At 39.3% G+C, this 16,078-nt stretch overlaps 1 long non-coding RNA gene across 1 annotated transcript; it reads left to right on the forward strand.

Moving 5' to 3' along the window:
- The first annotated feature begins 1,233 nt into the window (after window positions 1–1,233).
- LOC109194787 (uncharacterized) lies at window positions 1,234–12,833 on the forward strand. The gene is made up of 3 exons (XR_002056522.2): window positions 1,234–1,271; window positions 2,717–2,817; window positions 12,747–12,833. It is a non-coding gene; the product is annotated as an uncharacterized LOC109194787 (long non-coding RNA).
- Window positions 12,834–16,078: the final 3,245 nt, after the last annotated feature.

The raw sequence follows: 16,078 nt of genomic DNA on the forward strand, positions 1-16,078 counted from the left end.
TTTTAATTAGTTTTATATGGTGCTCTTACAGACTGGAAATTCTCTGTGTGAATGGGACCTGGCTGACTGGATTGCCCAGCACTTTCTCTGAACATTTTTTTTTTTTGAGAAATATGGATTTTTTCATTCTCCAAGGATAATCAGCAGGGAAATGTTAAATGTTCCCTCATTTGGACAACATTTTATTTCTTGGTGATTTTAACATCTATGTTTGTTGTCCTTTAGGTCCTTTGTCCGTGGACCTATTCATGAGCTGGGCTGTGTTTGATCTTGTTCTGTCAGTTTATCACTGCATATCTGCATAGTTGAGGATGCTGCTTTTACTGAAAACATGCATGCCCATGTTGAAGTTGATGTTCTTGAGGTAACAATATCATTGTTGTAATGACTTCTTTTTATATGAAAACCTTTGTTTTGTATTTGTATCTTTTAATTGTTAGATTATTTTTATTATTATTAAATTCATTGTTTTATCTTCAATCATTTGTTGATCGATTTACTGACATTGTATTTGTGATGATGTGATGAACCCCTGTGAATGTGTTGAATCTCTCCTGAAAATTGCTTTGCCAACCAGCAGATCACACGAAGCCCCATCCAACAGCTCATTTGGAAGTACTGTATAAATTACACCTCTAACCATCCTCTCCGAGACTGATTTGAGATGTATGTTATTATTGGGAGCTATTGTGTCAAAATGCTCCCTAACTGCTAAAATGTTTTACCTTTTTGCCTCAAATCACATAGTGAGATTTCAGAAAAATGGGACCTCATTTTTCTTTGGTCACGTGATATTCCGAAGAACGATACGGGCCTCGACACGGGCTTTGTTTCGACACGCCCCCTTTGGTCAACACAGGCCTCGGGGCTTCAGTTTTAGACATAGCATCACTACTAAGCATGGATTCCTGTCATTTGCTGTGTTTGAATGTGGTATATGTAAAAATTGAGTTGTTTAAATGCGTTTTAGTGTTAGGAAGGCAAGTGTTGCTCAAATAAACAGTCTTTAAAACCAAAGTATGCAGAAGACATCCCAAACGCACAACACGCCAAACCTTGAAGAAGCAGGTAATTTCAAATGTAACGCTTCTATCAGTTCAACAAACATCAGCAAACACACGAACTGTTTGTATGTAGTTTGTCTCACAGTGTGTTGCTAGCTAAACGTCCAGCTGCCTATTTCACAGGGAGAGAAAAGAAAGAGAGCTAACTTCACTCAGAGATGGAGAAAGATAAGGATGGGAGAGGAAGAAGACAACTTGTATTTAAAGGTAAGGACTGCTCAGTGGTATTTGAAAAAATGGATATTTAAAGCTTACATGTAAGATCTCGTGTTTTTAAATAATAATTTCCATATTTTCGTTGTAAATGTACAATGACGATAAAGGGCTATTCTATTCTAAATCGGATATTGGGTCTATACGTCTGACATGTTTTTTTTTCATATTGTGAAATACCAGCTGCAAAACAAACTAAGGTAGACTAACTGTTTTATTTAAAGGTTGCATGAAAATATTCTGCAGGTTAGTTTGCTGTACTGTGATGGATATAAACAGTGTGTGACTGGTGCACAATGGCTGTATAAAGTTAGTATAAACAGAATACTGTCAGTGTAGAGCAGTGTTGGCTAAGTTACTTTAAAAAAGTAATTAATTACTAATTACTAATTACTTAGTCAATATTGTATTTAAAATACTTATCTAATTACTGTGTCAGAAAAGTAACTTAATTACTAAATAAGTAATTTCACTAAACACTTCTTAAAATCCCTATAAATGTTGAGTGGGCAAACAATAGAAATTAAACTCTTTAAATAATAAATAAATTTTTTTAAAGACGGAGACTCTACAGTACGCAGCGGCAGCATCTCTTCCACAATGTAGCCTGCAATCATTTTTTTAAGCTCACCTTCAGACGCTTTCTGTGCTGCTGAAGTAAAATCAAGTTTTGCCTGCTTAGCAGGAGTTGCCGAGGTGTTATCCTTGGATGATGAACAAGGATCACTCAGAAGTGTTCGTCTATGCTCTTGTCAGGCGCGTCAGTAGATTACTCATGCTATTAACAGCGGCTGATAGTTTTTTCTCCCCAGGACATAGCTTACATATTACTGTAATATTCTTGTCTGCTTGTTTCAGAAAAGTGAAGAGACGGGAATATGTCCACTTCATAAAACAGCCACACGCTTCAGCCGAGTCCGACATCTTCCACTTTAGAATACGACTATGCAGCAAACTGGCGTGAAATGACGTGCAGCCGCACTACAGCGATGTTAAAGCGGCAGAGTTTACTTCTACGTTTAGATGATAAATTATTGAAATTAAATGATGATATTCAGCGAGTTTAATTATTTTACAATGTAACGCAAGTACATTCTAAGTAACTGTAATTAAAATACCTAAAAATGAACAGTAATTAGTTAATCTACTTTTTCAGTGGAAAAGTAATTTAATTACAGTAACGCGTTACTTTGTAACGCATTACACCCAACACTGGTGTAGAGGATGGAAGTCAGCCAGGACAACTCATGAAACATTTGCTTACTGTTTGAATTCAGGTGTATAAATCTGGAAAGAGCAGCAGGTCAGCTGATCAAAGCCTGTACATTAAGAAAATCTACTGGAGCTCATAATAGAAATTATTGTTCTGCTTGTTTTCCCTGCTGAGCCATTAAAACAGATTTCAGGGTCAGATTGGTATCATGTGCTGTTTTTTCCAGGAATGCCGAGGCATATGTCTAGCACCTTGTTGAACGCTTTGTGTGCCAGAAGAACCCAGATCAGAAGGCAAAAGTGTATCCAACCTTATACTAATGTGGAGGTATGTAAGGACAGGAGAGCTTAACACATTTTACTCCAACTTTAATCTCAGCTTCGCTCAACTGGTTTCACAAGGCAAAACCCAGAAACATTACTTCTCACCCGAACACCCAGCGGGGTCTCTTACTAGTCCAGGACCCTGGGCTTTTAGCAAACAGCCAGAATGGCTGAACCTGGGAGGCGGAGAAATGGTAGAGGGAGTCCTAGCCTGAGTATGAGGCCAGCAGCCAGGAAAGGCTGAAGAAAACTTGAGCTCCGGCGGTCAAGAGGTGCTGCTAGAGGGAAAACCAGAGTCCATTAATCCTGCGAAAGGTGGTCGGCCGCGGTGGGGGGCCTGGGCCGGTGCTACATTGTCATCCACCAGAACATGGCCCGGTTTAAGTCTCTCCACACATACAGTCTCGCTACGCCCGCTGAAGTCCAAAACAAAGTGCTTCTCGCTGGGTGTGAGTGGAGTCCCCTGGTGGTCTGCCACACTAGTAAGGTGTAACTAAGTAGCTGGTAGTAGTATTTGGTAATTTAAAAAATAAATTAAAAAAAAGTGATTACTTTTTTTATTTCTGGCACATCATTTATAGTATAATTGTTTTAAATTCATCCTTATACCTTGCGGTCTTTTCAAAAATTTGATTTTTTCCTATTGGAACTTTAACTTTTAGAGGTTGTCAGGCTGCTATAACATAATTTGTCACTAGAGGACAGCATATTCCTTTTTAGTAACATTTACCAGGCCAAAGGAAACACCCTTTAAGTCAGAGCTCATTGAACACTATTGTTATTTTTTATTTTTTGGGGGGGTCTTTTTTCCCATTGCTTTGTAGTGGATAGTAACCTGAAAAAAATATCACCATTCAGATGATAAGCACAGTATTTTCTTTCTTAAGAAAAAAAATTATATAAGGCGTTATCTCAGAGGTGGTTACAAGTCAGCACGATCTACTGACATATACTTCAGCTTGTTTCTATGTAACACCGTAGCTGTTATGCAAACATTTGTTGTGTCGGGAAGGAGATTTCCAGGCAAAAAAAAAAAAAAAAATCAGGGTGCGCTATTGTCATAAAATTTATGTAGATTACAGGCTGTTGTACACACACCCACAGTCTTTTTTTTGTTGAATAAAGATGTAAGGTGAAACTATTGGCTGCTCAAATTTCCTTTATGGCTGCACAGACATCTGATGTAATCATCCTTTTGTGCTCGCTAATGAGGATGAGCACCAACATGGAAAGCTGGCTTTGATGTCAAAGGAAACAAAGAGGGGTGATAGCGCTTCAGCGATGCTTTTATAAAAAAAGGTAATTTGTGTACATTTTACACTCCTACATGCAGTCCTGTAGTTGACAGATGGAGCATTTTATCGAAGCATTAACACAAGCAAAGATATATCTTTAAATTGAAAACGTGAAGGTTTCAACAAATTACTTCAAATCTCATCTCAGTTGACCTGATTTTGAAACAGGCCTCATTTGAATGTATTAATGAGATGGACTTCATTGCTACTCCACAAGGGGGAGGTGTTGGGCTCAGCGTGGCATTTTTCGCCCTTCAGTCATCACTTCATTAAATAAAGCCTCGCACAACCGCCATACCAAATCACTTATCGTCAGCATTTAGAGAGTCACACAACGACAGATGAGAACATGGCCTTTGTCTGTCTTTCGCCATTTAACAACACAGTTCTAGCGTACAAATCGCTCCCGATGCATCGTCGTGGACCGATTTTGTCGGTCGACAGGCAAGTGGGGTTTGTGGATAAACCAACACGTTCCCAACCCAAAAATAAGCCCTCTATGTCTCCTGCTTTGAAATGGGATCTTAAAAACAAGAGCTTGGCCCAGCCGCACTCTTTAATTAGGGAGGCCCACAGATGCCTGCATTCTCCCCCACCCACACATACATACACATAGAAACCACACATACACACACACACAAATTACAGAAAGACAGGAGAGATCAAAGAAAAGAACACACAGTATATAGTAGTTTGTGTATTTAGAGCAACCCCCCCCCCCCAGAAATGACAAGTAGCAAGTGTTGTTCTGTTTTTTTATGTTGAACTGATGCTGCGTGTGCACTAAATGCCTTGAATGCTGCCTCTCCCAGACCTTGTTGGCACACCCATTGGTTTCTGTGTGCGTGAATGAGCTGGCTGTCATTTTCTATCTATGCGCTTTTTCAGTAATGTGTCACATGATCAGGGAGGCAGCCCTAGCCAGCCTTTATCATGCTAATGTTTTTCAATTTTCCTGCACAAAGAGCATACATAGCTCATACAAAAGATGGCTTCATACCGACCCGTAACTCTCCGTCTCTATTAAAGTGTGAGTGTGTTTGGGAGAAACACAAGAGTCCCGTTTTAGTAACCAGAAACAGCCATTTCTTTTCTGATTCATGCACTGGGTTTCACACACGGACCGTACACTCAGCGGACGTGTACATGCACAAACAGAGCCATACGTGAGTTGATACACTCAAACTGAAAAAACACACAAATGCAGACCCTTATACTCATCCTCACAGCTGGTTGTCCCTCTGAATACGAGCAAGTGGATCTTATCACTGGTACATACACAAACACAAGCACGCACACAAATTCACTTTCTTTCTTTCCTCAGCTCACTCACTCTCCTCTCTCAGCTGCCTGTCCTTGTTCAATCCCCAAATAATCACATCCTCTCAGCTTGCTAACAAGGAAGCCCAATCAAGAGATCAATGCCTTTTTTCTTTTTCTTTTTTTTGCTCTCTTTATTCTGTCTCTTTCCCTCAATCTTTTCCCTTCTGCTTCAAACAACAAACATAATTTACCCATTTATTCTAATTTGGGTTTGTTCTTTCCTCAATAAGTACACAGTCAATATATAAAAGCCAATATCTTGGCAATTAGCGCTGTGTACAGCTCACTTGCAAAAGCAATGAACCAAGTAAGCGAGGTTTGGGAATAGAGCGTTACTGGGAATAGGGAAGAATCAACTGCATGTTCTGCATGAATGAAGCAGCGATATGTTTGCATTTTATGCTGATTATTATGTTGATGGCTTCGTTTAATGTCTCGATTATTATTCACCGTGTTGCATTACAAACTGAGGTGGCCACTCTTTGGAAATAGAGTGAAAATGATTCATTAAGCCAAATAAAGAGCTAGATTGTGAGATATCAAATACATCAAACACGCTTGGCTGTAGTCTTTTATTTGATTCTGAGAGTTTGTTTGCTTTAAATCATGTATGATTTTTTTACTATGATTTTTATTTTTTGTAACAATCAGCCATAAAAAGAATATACAGGCCATTTGTCCTATAAAAACACAACTTGCTGACAGTCGACCTAGCTCCAGGCTATTGTATCTAATAACACATACACACAGACACATACACAGATGCATGCATACATGCGGCAAATTCCCTTCTCCCTTTGAATAAATCAACACATGAAGCATATAATTCTCGATGTAGGGGCAGTTTAAGGGGGCATTATGGCCCATTTTAAAATCTCATTAGCAGGGCAGCTGCACTTTGCACCCCATGCTGGTGATTGGGGCTCTCTTTTTGTTTTGTTTTTTGTACTCGGGGACCCATGCAGAATCCCTTGTCCCACGCCCACCATCTTCCCCATTCTTCATCCTCAAAATAACATCAGCAGTGACACCCTCAATAGCAAAAACCAGGGGGCAGACGGCCACATACAGTGTGTATACAGTAGTGAGCGCACACACTGGGTACATTTACATCTTCCGATTATTCCCCCTCAGAGGGAACTGACATGTGATATTTCATAATCGCTGTGAAGCCCAGAAAAGCGTGCAACTTGTGCTTGAATGCCTAAATTGGAATTTGTCGGCATTGTTATGTAACAATAAATAAACCCTCGACCCTTCATTTGGGATAGATGCCATTATGCCAACATTTTGTCATAACTTACATTTGTAGAAGCTATAATAACAAAGGAAGCAAGGAGAGACTAACAGAAAATCCAACAGGTCTACCACAAATATCTCTTAAGTAATGCAGCTGTAAAATGTAAAATAGGTAAGGTGCAATCCAAAATTAAATTTAAAAATTGCTGTTGGTCATGTTAATGTTATTATTTTGCCTGGCAAAATATTTTACCAGTACATGATCATAGGAAAAAAAATCAACACCTGGAATAGCAGAAACATTTTAGATAAAATCATTAATTTACTGATTCATCTTGATTGAAAATGGCCAGATCTTCATTCTGTGTCGTAGCCATTATTGTAAGAATTTTGTAAGAATCATAGAAAGATTGTGTTGAATTAACAAAATGGTTTAAAATATACCCCAGGAAATTCACTCATTTTTCATTTTCTACTTTTTGGTGAATTTTAAACCACTAATTTTCACTTTTTTCCACCACAATAGCTTCATATGTAGACACAATAGTCAGGTTTCAATGAAAAATAGACTACAATGAAAAGCAGTCTGGATCATTTTCAGATAATTATTTTCTACATTCTTATTTAATATTACGCATCAACACATATCTGACATATATCTGTGTTGACAGTAATAGTAAATTACATAGCCTGTAGCCTGGCTTTCCTAACACCAGGCTACTTTTGTCTCTTTTGTTTGGGGTATGTAACCTCTTTAAATATGCCACCTATGTGCTCTGTGATATTTTAAATCATATTCACTGATTTTCAAACCTTTCAACAGTTCATGTTCAAAAATTTCAGCAAATTTAAAAAGCATCACATAATTGTATTTTCAGGCACACGCAAACAGCGTGACCGAAGACGGCTGAAAACTAGACGATCTTAAGACTAGTTAGCAAAATAGCAACAACACTTCAAAACTTGAAAAACATTGTTGGGATCCCAGCGTACTTGGTTTTCAGACTTTTGAGGGAAAATAATTCTCCTGTTTTCTCCCTTATGGGTCTGCTGTTGTTATCAACCTGCGCGTGTGTGCACAGGCCAGATGACAGGCTGTGCAGTTAGTGCCTGAGATCACAACATGGTGTGTGCTTGTGTAAGGTAGGCATAATTAGATTCACCACAAAAAGTTCAGTCTTTGTACTAGCCCATAATAGATATTTTGCAGAAGAAAAAAAGACTGTTATCTGATAACTGATAAATAATGTTATCAGTGTTATAAATAGTGTGCTTCTTTCCCCCCGGACAATTCCTCTGTCTTTCCCCCTCTTTTAGATGAAATGTAAACCTATATCCTTCATGTACCCTGTATCCTCCAGATATAAGGGAAACTTTCCCACAGATTGATTTCATTTTCTTTTGTCGTTCCAAAAGAGACAAATACTTAACTCTTCAACTATAACTGCAACTACTAACCTTCTGTTGCATTTTGCTTTTTTCACACCACGACACCCAGTTTCCAGCTGGTCCTTAACAATGCTAGAGCTCGATACGAAAAACTGTTCATGGAAATATTAATTTCACACCTTGTCTGAGAGGATTCAGCCCGTTCCATTCACATTGAATTTTAGTGCAATTTAGTGCTTTTTAGTGCAACAATAGATCTCAAATAGAGGAATTTGCACACCTCTGCTGCACGGTGGGAGCTTTGTATAGCCACAAACAAACTGAAAGCTCACATGCGTGGTAAGGGTGAATATGTTAGGTGACGGGTACGCACCTTTGGGCATATTTCTGGCATTCTCTCGGTACAATATGCAATGAAGGGTGAGGTAGAGGTGGCAGTGTTTGCAGGAAAGAAAGAAAAAAAACCCTCCCTCGCTGTCAAAATAATTCAGTGAAGTGTAGAATTTAGCAGTGACTATTTTTAAACTGGGAAAAACCTCACAGCCTGTACTTTAAGAGAAGGTCATGCGAGGCGAAATGGAGGGGTGCCATGAATGAGGCTCTGGCAGATGTGGAGCTGTCGTTTGGTTTCTTTTTCTCTCTCTGTTTCCTTTCCTTACTTCCTTCGTTACCCATATCACCCCACCCCACCCCCAACTCAACACGTGTGAATATACCGCTTACTGAAACTGCCAGAAATGATGAAGTGAAACCCCAGAAAACACTCCTGTCCATTCTTTTTGAGTAAATTATACATTTTTTGATGAAGTTAGCTGTCAAGCTAACAAACAGCTTTTTGTAAAAATTTGTTGGGGTTTGGCAAAAATGGCTGTTCAAATGGGAGGTACACTGTTTGCTCTCTGGTATTCTGAGTCAATATTGCCTCAGCGGTTACTGCTGTATGCCAACAGTAGGACTGTGGGAAAAAAATAAGTAAATAATGGTTTTAAAATCACTCGGTGTGCTGAGACCTTGAGTTGCAAACGCTATTCTGAGAATTCATGTGTCAGCGGTGTCAAAGTCATACATCTTCAGAAAGCTGACATTTTCTTTGTTCAAAAAATACTAATTTAGAGATTTTCGCTTCCCTCCTTAGATAACACTATTAAAATCATCAGTGTTAAGAAGCTATGAGGTCTCAAATTTCTTTTCTGAAGTGCTTTCCAAGGTTGATCAAGGCTGTCTTTATATAAACTTCAAATGTATACAAAATCTAATGTAAACCACAGGCTGATTTTGAATGTCAGGTGCACTAATACTGGGGTAATGTCACTAGATGACATTTGAGGAACTATAGCTTTGTTTTCTTAAGCACTTGCAATGATTTTATTTCCACACGCGCCTCATCAAGCTTCTAGCTTGTGTGTTTCCTCTCCCCAGTAATCTGCTGCATGTCCTTGCAACTGAATGTTAAAGAAAAAAAAGATGAAAAAAGGAGAACATCAGATATCTGTGCGGCTGTGTCCTCCCTACACCGGATCCAGCTAGATGGACTGATAGATGTGAGGCTGACAGAGAGTATACGCCCCAGACAGGATATTAGAATGGACGTTTCCTTCTTCCGTATGCCACAGGCAGGGCCCTCTCCCACTTGTCTTCTCTGCAGAAAGAAACAGAGGAAAGATAAAGACGTGAGCAGAGCTGACAGGCTGTTGGAGACATGATCCCCTTCGCTGTTTGCATCTTGAGACGGTTTCTGATTTGATCCTTAGAGGATGATTGTGATAGGGGCTTTTTTAGGTATGTGGACAACAGATGGTAAGGGATGATGCAGATCTCTGTGTCTGAGGTGGTTGGAAGCTATTTGATGGCAAAGAAGGCTATTTGTCTTGTTTTAATTTAACCTTTATTTAACCATGTTGCTCCAGTGCGATAAGGGATCTTTTTATCCAAGGAGAGGGGGTCAAGATACATTTACGGCCAAAGAAAACCAACAACACACCCTAAGAAAATGCAAATTTTAAACAAAGTCACCTGAGAGGTGAGGCAAAATATGGAACACAAAAGCAAAAGAGCTGTCTTTCCTAGAAGCAGCAAACATCCATGAACATGCAGGTTTATCTTACTTACAAACCAAGAGCTGGGTTTTTTTTTATAGACAGTTGTTTAAGGGAAATCAATGAAATCTATCTGAATTTGAAAAACACTGCATTCATTTGGATTTTTGTCTGTTTAATAAACAATTATGCATCCGTTACAATTTAAGTTTCCAATATATGTCCAACAATATCTTGCATGTATTAGTGGGTAATTCCCAATATGAGCTTGTGTGCATGCATGCACATATGACCCCTTAGACCTACATACTTAAGCTGCAGTGGTACTTCATGTGACACGTGTGCATAAGCAGATCATGCATCTTCGCCATCACTGGCTCACTGCAGCTCCTTCACCTACTGAATACTAAGTTGTCCTAATGAACTACACTAACAGGCACTGTCCTTTTTCCTTTTTTTTACATGACCTCATTAGCATGTAAAAGTGAATCCATATGTGCGTGATGTGCCCTTGCATGTGAACTGAAACAGAATTTACATAGTTAACAACCAGCTAAGCGTGAATAAAACATGTGAACCGTCATGCAATGGGCAATATCGTGCAACATATGTCCTGACTGGATGAACCTTGATCCTCTCTACCTCACGTCATTGGACCTGGAGCAGAACACCTCAGTGCCCCCAGAGCCAGAGCTGAAACCGCTTTCTTTTTATATTGTAGGATAAAAATTATTTAAAAAATCTCCATGTGAGAGGAAACACCATTTGCTGTTACCTTTTTCAGCCCCTACTGTGTGGTGGAGTTAAATATGGAGTAATTTGGTGTTGCGCTACACAGGATAGGGTTTGCCAAGATCTAATATACATATGGGATTACTGTTTGTCAAATCTGGACACAGACAAATGCACATAAGTATTTACAGGTTGTTAGATGAGTATGAATTGACAGGAGAGCAAAAGCACACCAGGCAACTGTTTCCTCTCTCCATTGTCTTGCTACAAATCCTATCCTAGAATCCTGTGTATGTGCGCAGGTAAAACGCTGAGAAGGGTAGATTATTTTAGTGCGCAAAACTCAATCAATATATAATTTATTGATATGTATTATATACAAGTATGCAGTTATTTATATTCATCAGCCCAGGAAAGCCCAGGAGTCCTCTCCATAGGTTAAGGTAACAGAATTGGGGTAAATCTGCACAATATTCAATTTTAACAGTTGGCAATCAGACAAAAAAAGAGAAAGCGAGTGAGAGAACAAGAATAATATATAGTATAATATATATATATATAGTATATATGAAAATAGCTCCACTGAAATAAAGAAAAGCACAGTACTTTACTGAGGTAATGTACTATGAAAATGTCAGGAGGGAAAAAGGAAAGGAACAATATAACAACAAGCAGCATCGCCTCTTTTTTCAACCAATGATCATAATGACACTTGAGAACGTGGCTTGCATTTGTTGGGGGTTGGCTGTGGTTGTGCTGGGCAATGTCTAGGTGTGAAGTTACAGCAGATCAATTTTAGGGGCAAAAAGGGTAAACAAAAAAGGGGGGGGATTAGAAATAATAGTGAGAGATTATTCACAGAGCTGAAAGAAAGTACTTAAGGTCTCTTTTGCTTTGTTCTAGCTGCATCTGTCAACCGTCTTCAGACACGGTTCCATAAGCCAAGGCATTTGTGGTTAGTACGGTATGGTCCCTCTTTCATATATATGCTCTGTGAATGTATGGGCCAGACTGAGTAGACGAAGCCAGTCTTCCAATGCCAGCAGGGCTGTTCAAACCCTGTCGATCTTTCCATCCGCAGAAATGCTGGAAGAGTTCCCAGAGTTACAGTAAGCCGAAGCCGAAGTGATGACTTCACACGGAAACGATCTAATTGGGGAGCTGACAGCTATATTATGGTTAAATCTCCTGTGAAAAACCTTTGGCTTTAGATTGTGGATCAATGTGACAGAGTCAGAGCAAGTATTAAAAACTGGGGTGGGTTGTACGTAAGAGGATGGAGAGGTAGTGTGTCTGTGAATGGGCAATCACACGCGCAGTCCCTGACCATGCCACCAAATACTCACGGCAGGGGCCAAGGTAAACACAGCTGTGAAATATCCTGAGTGACTTCACAAATGACAAATCTGTATGGGTGCAAGAGGCAACTGCTAAGCTGTCACTCCTTCAAACCTCTGTCTGTCTGAGTGTTTATCTGACTCTCCGTCTTTGCCAGAGGGACAGTAGCAGCCAACTGCAAACAGAATGCAGTGACTGTATACAAATGAAAGACGGCAGCAAATCAAGAAGGATGACAGAAACAATGACAACATGCATGATTTGGAAGTATTGTATATTTGGCCTCATCCATCCATCTGCATTTATTCTCCATTTGGGCAAGCTGTTATTTTGATGCGCTTTGCTGCTTAGAAGAGTGTGAAATACTGTGGGACAGAATTCATCCATGTGAAGGGAATAGACAGAATTGGGCTTATATATTTGGTGATGATTGCTATCTTTTACTCCAAATATATATTTAATTATATGTGTGGTTGGGCTGCTTTGAACATATAGTAGTTGCAACTAAATATAAATACACATTTGAGAATTTAGCATATTTCTGTTGGCATTTTTAGTGTTATTCTTTCATTTCCCTCCAGAAAGAATCGCACAGTTGCTTCAATCAAGACAACTGATTTCTCATCACTGCAACTGTCACCTGTTGCAGATGGATGCTCAGGCTGGTGGGCTAAGGTCAGTATGCGCTCAGCTTTATCATCACTCTGGGTTCCAGACTAGCTTTGCGTAGCATGCTGTCTGTGTTGATGCTTGCAAAGATCTAAAGTTGTATTTGCAGTATAATGCATTTTTTCTCTTCTGAACACAGCTGGCACTTTACCATCACACTCTTGCCTTTTTGTGCAATAAAAATACAAATAATTTCCATATCTTGACTCCAAAAAAGCCTTATTATTGTAAAATTGCACTAAGATTGATTTGGGCCAGAATGGTGTGAATTTCATCATCAAAGGGTGAACACAAAGTTCTGTGTGGATGTCTGCATGCCCTACAATTTCCTGTGATAGTACAAGCATATTTTCGACAGTAACTACTCATACGTCCTTCAAGTGGACTCCAAGCTAGCTAGAAAACTGAGTATCTCTGGTGTCCGCAGCTATCCTTGTGCACATTTGCAAATGGGTATAATTTCGGCCTTAGGCTTAGGCTTAAAAAGGTTTGTAACCTTTTTAAGAGTGCAGTTTTCCTTTGGAGAACAAAAACATTTCACTGCACTTCCCCCCTCACATGCCTAGAATGACAAATTTACGGAGTGCATATTACTGTATTCAAAATTAAGACAAATTATCTAAAAAGGGTGAGCATTTTTAAATGGAACTGGCCAACAGGCATCTCTCATTTTCTCACTCTCTTCTATTTTGCCTCTCTGCTGTGAATGTGAACACAAAGGTACAAATACACCGAGGTTGTTCTCAATCTTACAGTTGAGAATTCAGCTGTTGACTTATGTCTAGCAGTTATATAGACTCAGCATGCAGTTGGCCTTGGTTCTCAAATAGTTCACAGCAATTATCTGAAAGGAGTGGATTAAATAGAATTCTTATTGGCTACAGTAAAAATGCCATTTTTCTTCACTGTTGACATCTGCTTAAACACCAAAACTATGCTCAAATATTCGTAACATTTATAGAAGTAAAATCCGTAGTTAGAGTCGTCTACATGTTTAAAAGTGTGATTGCTTGGTTGCCCCATGCTGAGCTGTGATAGCAGAATCCTCCCCGAAAATGTGCTATGCCAATTGGAATCTTGTGACTTAGAGTATATTGCCAGGGTAGGGTTTTTAATATCCCCTGCCAATAATCTACTCTGCTAAAAACAACAACAACAAGGAAATAAAAGTCAAGAAATGCAAAAACTCTGTTTTCCTTTCCTAACCTTTACTATATTTGTTTGTCACGTTCACTGTCCTGGAGGGGTCCACTGCAGGTGTAGGAATATTGACTTTGTCGCTGCTTTTCGTTGTTTTCTTCTTGTCAGGAGGTGTTGAATACCCTCAGAGTGAGTGCAGAGGAGGAAGCCAGGCAGTTTTTTTTTCTTCTTTTTTTTCCCACTCAGACATAACATGCCCAAAGCACATCAGTGCTGTCCATGTCAATAATGTCAGACAGAAATGGTGCTTGACTGGTCAAGAAGAGATTAAGTTTGACCACATTCTAGCAAGATTATGCTCTAAATTATGCAGATATATTCCCGTGCCTTAACACTTTTCTTTCTGGTGTTGTGACGCAGAATAGCTTTTAATAGTAACAGTTTGGACCGACACTGGAGGTTGGAGCAAACTCCAAAGTTAGTTATAGCTGTGACCTGTCAAAACAGCAACTAATGAACTAATTACATACAACTGTTACAATAGTCACAATCTACTATCGCCCCTGTCCACACAACTTTTATGACTTCACAAAAGACAAAACATCCCTCTCAGATTGTGTTTTATAATTTGATAAATTTACTGTACACCATTTAAATTTTGCTTGAGATGGATCATCATATAAATTCAGGAATCACTGACTGGAGTTGCTTATATTCACAAAGTCACTGCAGAAGATTCATGGGAGTCCCACCGTCAAAAAGTCATATTTTTCAGTCATGGCCACAATTAAACATTTTGCTGTATCTTTAAATGCACTTTCATATTTGTTTATGAAGGTGTGTGTGTGTGTGTGTGTGTGTGTGTGTGTGTGTGTGTGTGTGTGTGCACTGTTGATTGAGTCACATCCAGCATTGCTGCTGTGGGTGCAAAACAGCCTCCGGTATTAGCATGTATAAACAGGCTTATAAATGGAGCACTATTTGGCTGTTCATTTTCATCCTCTTAACAGTAAACAAGGCGGAACAGGCCCTGACACCCTCAAATAAATACAGACCAACACACGCAAATTCAGCCGCAGCGAGGAGCCGAGGAGGCTTGTTTGAGTTAAGGTCAATCCTGTTTAGATTGCTTTCGTCGTACGCAGTTTCTTTCTTCTCTTCTGCCCAGGAAATCATATATTCATTTATTCTGAAATCTGGCGTTGTAATGAATTTGACTGTGTTTATTTGTGCTTTACGATTGTTCTTTCGGTGTACAAGCGAGGATGGTGGCGGTGGGGGGATTTGCAAAGGAATGAGCAGAGTGGATGCACTCACATGCAGAGGTGCACTTGGCAGAGGCTCATGTATATATACAATGTATTGTAAATTTATGGGCAGCTTCAGTATGTGAGAAGTGATTCTGTCATATGCCCCTGTCGGTCTTAAGATGGTTTATTAATTTATGTTTCAAGCCATCAGAACTCTGGCTGGGAACAAAACCAAAGAGGAAGCCGACAGCTGACCTTCAGCATTAACTATGAACACTGCTATTAAGTAGGTCATGCAGGTTTGTTTTTTAAGCAAATAAATAAATTAATAAATGATTTAAAAAAATCTTTATATTTGCTTGCAAAAAAGTTGATTCTGTTCGTCTGGACGTAGTGTTTTCAGTGGGAGAACATCATCCAGGCGACTTCTTCAGATTTCCTTACCTGGATGATTGAGCGTGCATCGAGACTTTATATCTGCATGTTTTTTGAGGTCAGAGGAGACCTGCAGTGTCTCCCACTGCTAACGGAATAAAATGAACATACAGTAGAACAACTAGTGGCAGCTGTTTGGAGGAAACTTTGTGCTTCCTATCTCACACAAAATGTTAAAGAGATAAAGAAAAAACAAGTCACTGGTAAAAAGCAAGCTAAAGACCTAGATAACAAAGCTAAAAGGTCAATGCTGGATCCATCATTATGCAAATGAATAAAAACTGTTACAAAGTAGTTACCTCTACCGTTACTGGGTTACAAATAGAGGCACAAATTCACTACATTTGGATTCACACTTCAGTGTTAGACTGTACGAAGGATTATACTGTCACAACTGTACAGGCTGATTTGCAGTTAGA

Source organism: Oreochromis niloticus, linkage group LG15 (genome assembly GCF_001858045.2).
Source record: "Oreochromis niloticus isolate F11D_XX linkage group LG15, O_niloticus_UMD_NMBU, whole genome shotgun sequence".
NCBI classification, from domain to species: Eukaryota; Metazoa; Chordata; class Actinopteri; order Cichliformes; family Cichlidae; genus Oreochromis; species Oreochromis niloticus.